Below are 11,821 nucleotides of genomic sequence, written 5' to 3'. Positions count from 1 at the left end.
CCCCTACACCCCCCAAAGGAAGCATCACAGACAGGGGTTATTGAAGCCAAGTTCTAGTATGATACGCAAAAGTGACATCTAGGTAAAAATAACTCCTAGCAGCCAAATGTCAGTTAAGTCCCTCCATTTTGGAGCAAGGCAGAAGGCTCTGTAAGAAAGGTCTCAGGAGAAAAAACAAAGAACTAATGTATGTGGCTGTATGGAAAATATTATTGATAGGCGTATGACAGTATTGTTGGACTCTTAGTAAAATTAAGTGATAAATACGTGGAAGGGTTTTTCAAAAAACATGGCAATTAACTTCAGGAAAAAGTTCTACTTCAAAGACTGTGAACTTCATGTGTCACTTGTCTTCACAGTGTATAATCATAATTATGTGTATACTACTGGGTTTAACCAATAACCTGCTGGGTGAAAGAGAAGTGGGAGCGTGGCATGGGAATTCTAAAACCTGTATGGAAAGTCAAAATTAAAAAATTTTTTAATTTTAGAAGTTAAAATTGATTAAGAAATACCAGGCCAAGAATATTAATTAGGAATATTAGGAATTAGGAATTAATTAGGAATAAACATCAATATCAGAGGCATCAGCTAAAAGAGCTGAGGGAACCACCCTTGGCAGGGAGACTGTGTCATGTAGCAGGGCTCTTGTTCCTGTTTTAAATAATCTCTAGTTTAGAAAATAGAATATGCACATAACATAGAAAATTTTAACAACTAGCATATTAAGCCATACTGTCATACAATAAAAAGTATTCCTTGTCACTTATTTAGTAAACAACATTTTTACTCACTGTATAATATTACATCATATGACTATATCTTAAAATTTTGACACCTATTAATCTCCATCTCTGGAGTCTTAGACAAAAATGAAACAGAGAGTTTTCCATTTTAACTGTTATAGAGTAAAAACTGTAACTCAGTTTTGGAGTTAACTCCAAACTCTTAACAATTGGAGACTTCAGGAAGATGACTGATCAACTTGTCTTACTATATAGCTTTATAATGTTTTAATATCTGGTTACAAATAAGGAGGGGGGGAAGCTAGAGTGAACCTCATGGTGTTAGATTAGAACGAGAGACATCAGTACTAACTTACGGCTTTTAATACATAGAGGAATAGATACACAAATATGGATACAGGTGAATGTGTTAATAAACATATGCATGTTTCCTACCTCTGTCTGCTAAAAGGACCTAAAAGCAATGACAAAGAAGCAACAAGCACACCGAATAGCTATATCTTGGTTTCTAAATACTATTCTTTAATGAAAAGAAATAGAGCTTCTTAGAAAAATGTTGAATCCAGAGCTAGGAAAATACAAGATGGGTCTAAAGCACCAACCCAAAGAAGTGGTTAAAAAATAGTAGAGACTTCTTTTAGCATTAGAGTTGAAAATTCAAAGAAAGAACAACAACAAAAAAATTAAAACCTCAGAGTGTGAGTTAGGAGATTTTGCTTTTCCTCTTTCTGATACAAGGAGAAATAGGATTTTAGATAAGTCATGTGTCCTACCTGGACCTGAATTTTCACTTTTGTAACATCAGAAGTTAGCATAAAATATTTTTAAGGTTCTTTCCAGCATATTTTGTGATTATATCTTCTTTTGTCTGGCAAAATTACAAGAAAAAAAATAGTCTAAGCTGAACATATAATCCATAATAGATTTGTTATTACAGAGACATCAGGAAAACAAGCCAGAGAAATAAGATGGCCTAGGGCCAATTGGGGGACTGTCACATACAATGACACCTCTTTCTGACTACCTGTTACATGGATCTCAGTTTTTTTGCACATTGCTTTTTCCAAACTGATCTTAGAAATAAACAGGCTGACCAACCAACTACCAAAAATATAGCTGTTGAGAGTCTCCACTTTGAGAGAACATGCTCAAGTAGAAGAATACTACTACTATTACTTGACCTCTACCTTTAATTTCGGTTTGAAATAGACCTGGAACTCAACCAGGAGAGGTGATGAAGAACCCATGATTTCAGCAATTGTGCAGTTAACATTTGGTAGGGAGATGGTTGGACAAATCCATATGAAAACCAGATGACCTTTGATTCAGAAGTGACTATATCCTACTCGAGACTGATAATAGTGTTATAGAAGCTTACTCCAGTGTCTTGGGACCTCTGAGGTGACCGGCCACAGTGAAGCCAGTGCAAATCTCTAAGTTCATGTATAGTTCCTTCTTTAAAATTAATTTTTTTTTTCAAACACTCAAATTGGTATGTCCCTTAGGATACTGATCTTGGTTTTATATATCCTGAAAATACTGTTAAAAATAGTGGTGATCACTATTTACTAACCATGATTTTAATATTGTTAACTCTGTGTTTACCCCTCTGTTTCAATTATCATTTAAAAAAAGAGTTCTTTTTTTGTTTTGTTTTTAAACCATGAAATAAAGCCTTTTTTCCCTACCATCTGTACTCACTTCTGAGTGAGTTCGCTTGACAGCTCTATGCAAATTGCACAATGCAGTTTCAATGGTTCACTGCCTTCTATCACCTTGTGGCTGTATCTCATGATTCCCTTGCTGTTTTTCTAGGAAGGGAGTTAAAATTTTATTATTCCCCTTGTTTTCTTTTATTCAGAAAGTAGACAGAGGTCATGTCCTCATAGACTTTGAAAAATCCACAAAGAAAGTATATGGACTGATAAACTGGGCTTGTATAGAACTTTACCATATAAATTGATGCTTCACAAAAATCAAGATAGATTAAAAGTAGCTAAAAACCAAATTATTTTCTATGTTTCATATTCTTACAAACTTCTTAGAAACTCCTGGTAAATTTACATTTTAATGTCATCTAACTGAAGCAGACATTCAATAAAGGGTTAAGAATACATGTATTTAAAAAAAAAGAATCCTAGCCACTGAATTCTGATCTTCACAATAATTATTATCTAAATATTCTTCCATAATTACTTTTTCTTTAAATTTCAAAGCATTGTTTAAAGATTGGTAAAATCAGAATATAATACATATAATAAAAATTGTATATGTGTGTTCAAAAAAGGAAATTCAGCAAAATGTTGAATTTCTTTTTATTTTGATGATTGCACAATTATTTTTAATTTTTTCTCACTTTAGTATAATGCCAATTTTTTTTGAAAGTATGTTTCATCTTTAAAGTGGAAAATAAATCTGAAGTAATGAATTAAAAAAAAAGAATACATGTATGAAAACAAATACATGTATGTAAGCATATTTATAAAATAAGTTTAGTAACAATTAGTTTCCATTTTCTTAAGCAAAGTATAAAAAGGCATATAGCTGAGGAGATCTAGAATAATGTATTGATTATTTATATTAAATATATGAGTTGTTAGTTTAGACAGTTCAATTGGTGTCTCATTCCGTTTCCTCAAAATTATCTTAAGCTTTAATATCCACAAATGTGGAAATGTTTACTTCATGTCTATAGTACTTAATTTTACTTCTTCCCAAAGATACCTGAATTATATACTTAATTGAGTTTAACACTATGAATATATAATGTAGATGGAATAATCTGTTTTAGATGAAATTTCAGACTCAGAATTTCATTTAAAGAGATTCACTTACAGAATCACAAAACTTTAGTATAACATTAAAAGCACAAGAAAAGTATTAATTAGTTAGAATTGTAGAGATACAAAAACTCTGGGGATTTATTTTATTTCTGACTTGGTCCAGTTAATTTGCAGTCCCATTCAGAGAAAGTGGTTATTTCTTTTTTTTTTTTTTTTAAAGATTTTATTTATTTATTCATGAGAGACAGAGAGAGAGAGATGCAGAGGGAGAAGCAGGCTCCCAAGGAGCAGAGAGCCCGATGCGGGACTCGATCCCAGGACCCTGGGATCATGACCTGAGCCGAAGGCAGACGCTTAACCATCTGAGCCACCCAGGCGCCCGAAAGTGGTTATTTCTGAGTTAGATAAAAATTACCTTTGTGACTATAGAAGAATCAACTATGTCTTTGAATCTCCCTCTTCAAAAAGGGCAGATGATTATGTAATAAGTATGACTAAAGCATTTAATTTTAAAATGTTTCTGTTTATTGGCTGAGTGTATAACATGACCCCCAGCAGAGGTTATGAAAGATTTTTATCCTACCGGATAAATGCAATAATAAAGTATAATAAGTCAGGAAAAAAAATAGTAGAGACATCAAAAATAGACATCATCTAATTTAGGAGGAGCTCTGAATCAACAACGCTGGGACAATTTGAGCAACAAAATAAATAAATATGAATCTGTACTAATATAAATAAATAAGTTAATAAACAGTGAAAATCATATAGTTGAATTTCAATGAATTAATATTAAAAATAGGGAAGAAAGCCATTAGATAAATACCACTGCAAAAACTGTTGCAGACAGGGAAGCATTGTTCGGTGTTAAAAGTAGTGGATGATGAAAAACAGGGCATTTGGGGGCGCCTGGGTGGCTCAGTTGGTTGAGCGACTGCCTTCGGCTCAGGTCATGATCCTGGAGTCCCAGGATCGAGCCCCACATCAGGCTCCCTGCTCAGCGGGGAGTCTGCTTCTCCCTCTGACCCTATCCCGTCTCATGCTCTCTGTCTCATTCTTTCTCTCTCAAATAAATAGAAATCTTCAAAAAAAAAAAAAAAAAAAAAAGAAAAGGAAAACAGGGCATTTGGATAGTCTCAAACTTTCTCTCCACAAGATACTTAACAATTACAAAGTGAATGGATAGTAAATTTACTGTGGGGAAACCAGGCAGCCAGCCACAAACTTAACCAAATATTGCAGATTAACACTGCCATTGCCAGTGATTAGACATATCATCATATCAACATCACCCTCTCCCCGCCCCCACCACCCCATGAGATGCTTCTCAAATGGCACATCACTTCTGTGGTACACTTGCCAAAATGCATAACCTCAACCTAAGACATGGGCCATTCTATAAGTGACCAGTTTTCTTCAAAAGTATCAAGGTCATTAAAACAAAAACTGTCACAGATTTGAGGAGACTGAGACAGGACAACTGAATGCAATGTGTGATTATGGATTAGATTGTGGACTAGCAAATTATATTGGCAGAAAAACTGGCAAAAGTGGAGTAAGGTCTGTAAATTGGTTTTTCATAGTCTATCAATGTTATTTTCCTCATTGTGATAGCATGTATCATATAACACGTGAACATTAGTGGAGCTGGGTGAAGGGTATATGGGAATTCTCATACTAATTTTTTAATGCTAAGAGCCTGAGACCTGTAAGGGAGGTGAAAATCCTAATAAATGCCTTGTTGGAAGCTCCGTATTGTGTATTTTGAAAAGTGAAATGCCTTAGTCATTATAAATATGCAGAATTCTGAAGGCGGTAAGGAGTGTCTTGGTGAGGCCTTGTCTTCTGGCTTTAGTAGGTACAGAGATATGTGTGGCCTTCATTTATATCTGGGTATCTGTAAGGCAAGAGATTCCCAGAATTTGTTACCCCAAAGAGGACAACTATGTATAAGACATTGTTGCTGCCATTGACTGGACCATACGGCCAAACCTTTGTCAGTGGCTCAAGAGTCCATAAAAATGTGCAGATGGGCCAGTTGTTAGCCAAGCCATTCAATCCTAAAATGACTGCCTGAGGTTTAGCTAATTGTGCTGACCCTTGTGTCCATCTTTGATCATGAACATCTGGGTTAAGGAATGAAAAGCATCCTCTCCAGCAAGTTCCACATATGATGATGGTGACATGCACAAAATATACACACTTACTTTGCTGTTTACTCAGGTAATCCTAAGCAGATGCCCAGGTAGTCAAGGGGTCTAGACAAGGGGTGGCCTCCTCCAGCACATGACATACGGGAAGAAACTGAGGATGAGGAGACCATTCTGCTACAGGTGGGATACACCAGAGGTCCCAAGCCTGGCTCCATATTATAGCAAGGAGGCCTCGATAGTGGTGCCGAAGAGCTGCTTCCATGATGCGGCCCTATTTGGGTATAAAGGATCACAGACTCTTTGTGAGAGCCTCTATTTCCAAAAAAGCCCTGGATGTGACTAGCAGTTGCTGTTCTAATGGTGTGTACTGTGGGGCTAAGGAGGGCAGTGTCTTGCCTCACAAGCTAATAGGCAACTTACGGCCATCATGATGGTCCAGAGACTATGAGGCATGAAAAAGGTTGGTAAAACCTCAGTAGTGAAGGACTCTCTTGGGGTACTTAATGGGAGTGCCCTTGTATTTCAATTTTAACAGATTTTAGAGCCTTTTGTTGGGTGGGACCCCATTCAGGTTGGACTGATCTGCATGTAACAGATGGACTTAAGTAAAATTTGTAATTGAGGAATACATTGCCTCCAGAACCCAAGAAGACAAAAGATATTGGGCTTGTTTTCACATTGTAGGTGTTCAGAATCAATAGCTGTGTCTTGACAGTGTCAGGGATGGAGAAGCCTATGGCTTGCCAAATAATTTTAGGAACTTAACTGAGGTAGTTGGGCCTACTATTATATGTAGACAATGGCCCATTCCTTTTCATTGACCTCCTTTGTGAGTATTTGTAATGTCCTGAATGTGTGTCAGAGGAGGATAGGATGGCTTCACTGTCATGTCCCTACCTGTCTTCCTAGAGAAAGATGGATGCAATTGATCTTGCCTAGAAAGACTGATTGTAAGTGACGTCAAGGCTACTGAGGTACTCTAAGGGTAGCCTGGTTAAGATGTATCATGGCCCTAGGGGCCTGGTTAAGATGTATCATGGCCCTAGGGGCCTGGTTAAGATGTATCGTAGCCCTAGGGGCCTGGTTAAGATGTATCATGGCCCTAGGGGCCTGGTTAAGATGTATCATGGCCCTAGGGGCCTGGTTAAGATGTATCATGGCCCTAGGGGCCTGGTTAAGATGTATCATGGCCCTGGGGTAAAGGCAAACTACTACTGAGAGGCTATTGAAACAGGCACTAAACACAACATACTAGCCAAATCTGTAACAGTAAAATATTGATCAACTGCTGCCTGGAGGGTCAGTCATTTCAATATTATTGGGTTTGTGATCCTTATTGGATGGGACCAGAGCACTGAAGTTGAGGTAATTCACCAGGAGGTGCCATGCATATTTTCCTAGTTTAAGAACAGGCCAAATTTGAAAATGGATTAAATGTGGGGGAGGGGGCATTACCCCTCCTCTAAATAGGTCTTATATAATGGGTTTCAATCCTGAAAGCCCTTTTTTACAGTGGACCACTGTGATAGGCAGAATAATGGCCCCCTACAGATGTCCACATCCTAATCTCCAGAAGCATGAATATGCTATTTATGTGGCAAAAGGGAATTTTGCGGCTGTGATTAAGATTTGAGATGGAAAGATTATCCTGGATTATTTGGATGGGCCCAGTGTAATCTAATCACTAGGCCTTTATAAGAGGGAGGTAAGAAGTCAGTCAAGAGAGATTTGAAGCCACAGCTGCTGGTTTAGAAGATGAAGGGAGGGGCTGTGAGTAGAGCAATGTAGGCAGCCACCAGAAGATAGAAAAGGTAAGGGAAATGATTCTCTCCTAGAGCCTCCAGAGGTGATGCAATCCTGTCAATGCATTGATTTTAGCCCAGTGAAGATCATTTAGGACTCTGATGTCCAGAAGAGATAGTAAATTTATATTGTTTTAAGCCAATATGTTTGTAGTAATTTGTTACAACAGTAATAGGAAACTAATACAGCTGTATTAACTGTCTTAACTGGAGGAGAAAATACATGGGTTTCCACTTTGTCAAGTCTTTTATAAATGGCAATTTAAATTTACTACTTAATGGGTTGGAACATCTATGCCCATTATGGGATATTTTAGGGCAGTGGATGCTATGACCACGAGGAATTAAAAAGGCAATACTTTCGATGGTTAAGATGTGGCATGCCTCTGTCTTCTATTTTATGTTCAATAACTCCCCTAAAATTATACAAAGTACTTTGTTTTAATTTAGAGGGAACCCCAAGTAGTATAAGCCCTAGCATTAAGATTGTGAAAATTTGCCAGTTGGTACCTGCTGGCAGATGTAAAGTTAATTCAGACCTGTGTTGTAAATGTGTAAAGGTCAGTCACCACTCTTTGCTTTTTGTTGTATAAACTTTTAGTAGATTTAGATTTCTAATTGGGTGAATATGTGGACTTCTGTTTCAGTTTTTTTGCCTCCTTCCCTCATAATCTGGGTTTACTCCCCCTCCCCCCCTTTTTGGTGCTACTGCTATTTATGGCTCTTCCTTTTTGAGAGTCCCAGATAAGAACTGTCAATGTTAGGGTCCTTCCCATGCAATGGTTGAATTAAGCCCTTCGCTTAACGAGGGTTCCCCCCATAACCCGGATCGGGATCATTTTTGATGAGACAGGCGTATGTAGCAACCACAAAACTGCTATACGGTCCCAGCTCTCCTTCCGCAGAAGCGCCAGCCGGGGGCTCCCGTGCTGCACCGGCTGCCAGTCCTTCCCGAGCACGCTTTACACAGAAGCCAGCGCCTGCTTGAGACACAACCGGTGGCGACAGGGCACGTCTTTCCTCTGAGCTTGGCATCGGTCACAGCTAATGCCCCTGACACACCTAATTCAATCTGACACACACCAATCAGTCCAGGCTGAAATATGTGACCAGGGTCACTTTAAGGAGGGCCCAATCCCTTACACAGGTTTCTTAATGCCAATTATAACTTGTAACTCTGGTTGGTTTCCTGTATGACAGAGGCTCACTGGACCTGGCAAATGTAGCAGAGCGTTGCACAACTCAAAGTGCAAGCATGGACACAGCCCAAAGAGCATGTTAGCTGGCAAGCAATAGCTGAAAGTGCATGCTTGCTAGTAGGCGGCACGCCAAAGCAACAGAAGAAAGATCTCGGTGGTGGTGACCATCTACACATCCTGGTCACAGCTCCAGTGAATTACTGTGTTCACTCTAGAGGCAGGACAGACCCTCACCCAAACTTTTATTTGTATGTCAAGACTGATGTTGCTACACACACATTAAGGAAGTGTGAAGAGATTTATCAGTCATTAGGCTTTCGGGGAGGCGGACAAGGTAGGCTCCAACCAGCTCCAAAGATTGCCTGGGAGTACCAGGATGAGTGACTGGCTCTGGCTTTTATTGTGGTTGGGGATGGAGCCAGGATGAAGGTTGTGTGTGGGCAGGGTAGACTCTTTGTTATGTTCTTTATTACTCCATTTATACAAAATTCTAGGAAATGCAAAATAATACACAGAGACAGAAAACAGATCAGTGATTGCCTGATGGGAAGGGGAAGGGTGAAGAGTAATGGGAAACAGGTATTACAAAGGGGGCCCCCAAAACTTTTGGGAGTGATAGGTATGTTCATGATCCTGATTACAGTGATGACTTCACAGATATATAGATGTGTGTATCACAATTTATTAGCAAAGACAAAGGCTTGACAGCATACTCTGTTGCTCAGACTGCAGTGTGATACATAACTCTGGTTAATTGCAGTGGAAATGGATGATGGTACAGTAGCCCTCAAGAGGACAATTTGGCAATATCTAGTAAAATTACATGGAATGAATAGGTCATGGGAATAAAAGGCACAGCACAGAGAACATAGTCAATGATATTGTAATAGCGTTGTGTGGAGACAGATGGTAGCCACACTTGTGGTGAGCCACACCATAATGTACAGACTTGTTGAATCAGTACGTTATACACCTGAAACTAATGTAACATTGTGTGTCAACTATGCTCAAACTAAAAAAATTTTTTAAAAACATGTAAAATATAACCAAATCTTAAAATAATTATTAAATACCTCAGACTTGTTAAGGATTTAAAAAATAATATAACAAAAACATATGTACCTATCACCATGATTAAGAAATAAAACACTATTGGGGCACCTGGGTGGCTCAGTTGGTTGGGCGACTGCCTTCGGCTCAGGTCATGATCCTGGAGTCCCTGGATCGAGTCCTGCATCGGGCTCCCTGCTTGGGGGGGGGGGGGGAGTCTGCTTCTCCCTCTGACCCTCCCCGCCTCTCATGGGCTCTCTCATTCTCTCTCTCAAATAAATAAAATCTTAAAAAAAAAAAGAAATAAAACACTATAAAGAACAGTTGAAAACAAGAATATAAGGAACAGGGAATAGGGCGCCTGGGTGGCTCAGTCGTTAAGAATCTTCCTTCGGCTCAGGTCATGATCCCAGGGTCCTGGGATCGAGTCCCACATTGGGCTCCCTGCTTGGCAGGAAGCCTGCTTCTCCCTCTCCCACTCCCCCTGCTTGTGTTCCTGCTCTCACTCTCTGTCAAATAAACAAAATCTTAAAAAAAAAAAAAAAAAGGAACGGGGAATAAAACACAGTAACCATAAAAAATTTGACAAATTTGACTACATTAAAATTAAGGACTTGTGTTTATCTGGATACCATGTACAATATTAAAGAAAAGTAAGACAACCGAATGTTATGACTGACTCAAGCAGACACTTTACAAAGGATATATATATATATTTTAATGATTTTTTAATTTATTTATTGGACACAGAGAGAGAGATAGTGAGAGAGGGAACACAAGCAGGGGGAGTGGGAGAGGGAGAAGCAGGCTCTCTGCGGAGCAGGGAGCCTGATGTGGGGCTCGATCCCAGGACCCTGGGATCATGACCTGAGTGGAAGGCAGACGCTTAACGACTAAGCCACCCAGATGCTCCTACAAAGGATATATTTTTTCCAATAAACACAAGAAAAGGTGCTTATTAATCATCAGAGAATGTCAATTAAAACCAAAATTAGATACCACTATACATTTACCAGAATGACTTAAATTAAAAAGCCTGATTGGGGTACCTGGGTCATTATTATAATTGTTACGGTGATCTGTGATCTTTGATGTTACTATTTAAAATTTTTTTTTTTTTTTTTTTTTTTTACGATTTTATTTATTTATTTGACAGAGACACAGCGAGAGAGGGAACACAAGCAGGGGGAGCGTGAGAGGGAGAAGCAGGCTTCCCACAGAGCAGGGAGTCCGATGTGGGGCTCGATCCCAGGACCCTGGGATCATGACCTGAGCTGAAGGCAGACGCTTAACGACTGAGCCACCCAGGCGCCCCTGATGTTACTATTTTAATTGTTCTTAAACCATATAAGACGGTGAACGTGACTGATCAATGCTGTGTGTGTTCTGGCTGCTCCACAGATGGGCCCTTCCCCCATCTCTCTCCCCTCCTCCTCGGGCCTCCCAATTCCCTGAGACACAACCGTATTGACATTAGCACAACTGATAACCCTACCATGGCCTCTAAGTGTTCAAGTGAAAGGAAGAGTCACACATCTCTCACTTTCCATCGCAACTAGAGATGATTAAGCTTCGTGAGGAACGCCTGTCGAAACCCAAGACAGGCCGAAAGCTAGGCCTCTTGTGCCAAACAATTAGCCCAGTTATGAATGCAAAGGAAACGTTCTTGAAGGACATCACAGGTGCTTCCCCAGTGAACACTCGAATGAGAAGGAAATGAAACAGCCTCCCTGCTGACATGGAGTCTGACTGGTGTGGATGGAAGCTCAGACCAGCCACAACATTCCCTTCGGCCAGAGCCTCACCCAGAGCAAGGCCCTGACTCTTCAGTTCTGTGCAGGCTGAGGAGGTGAGGAAGCTGCAGAAGAAAAGTCGGGAGCTGGCAGAAGTTGGCAAGGCTAAGGAAAGAGGCTGTCTCCAAAGCGTACAAGTGCAAGGTGAAGCAGCGAGTGCCGACGGGGAAGCTGTAGCGAGTGATCCCGAAGACTGAGCTAAGAGAATTCATGAAGGTGCTCCCACTAAACAGATTGTCAATACAGATGAAACAGTCTTCTATTGGAAGATGCCATCTAGGACTTTCATAGCTAG

This window comes from Halichoerus grypus, chromosome 14, assembly GCF_964656455.1.
Source record: "Halichoerus grypus chromosome 14, mHalGry1.hap1.1, whole genome shotgun sequence".
NCBI lineage: Eukaryota > Metazoa > Chordata > Mammalia > Carnivora > Phocidae > Halichoerus > Halichoerus grypus.
This window is presented reverse-complemented; position numbering follows the sequence as displayed.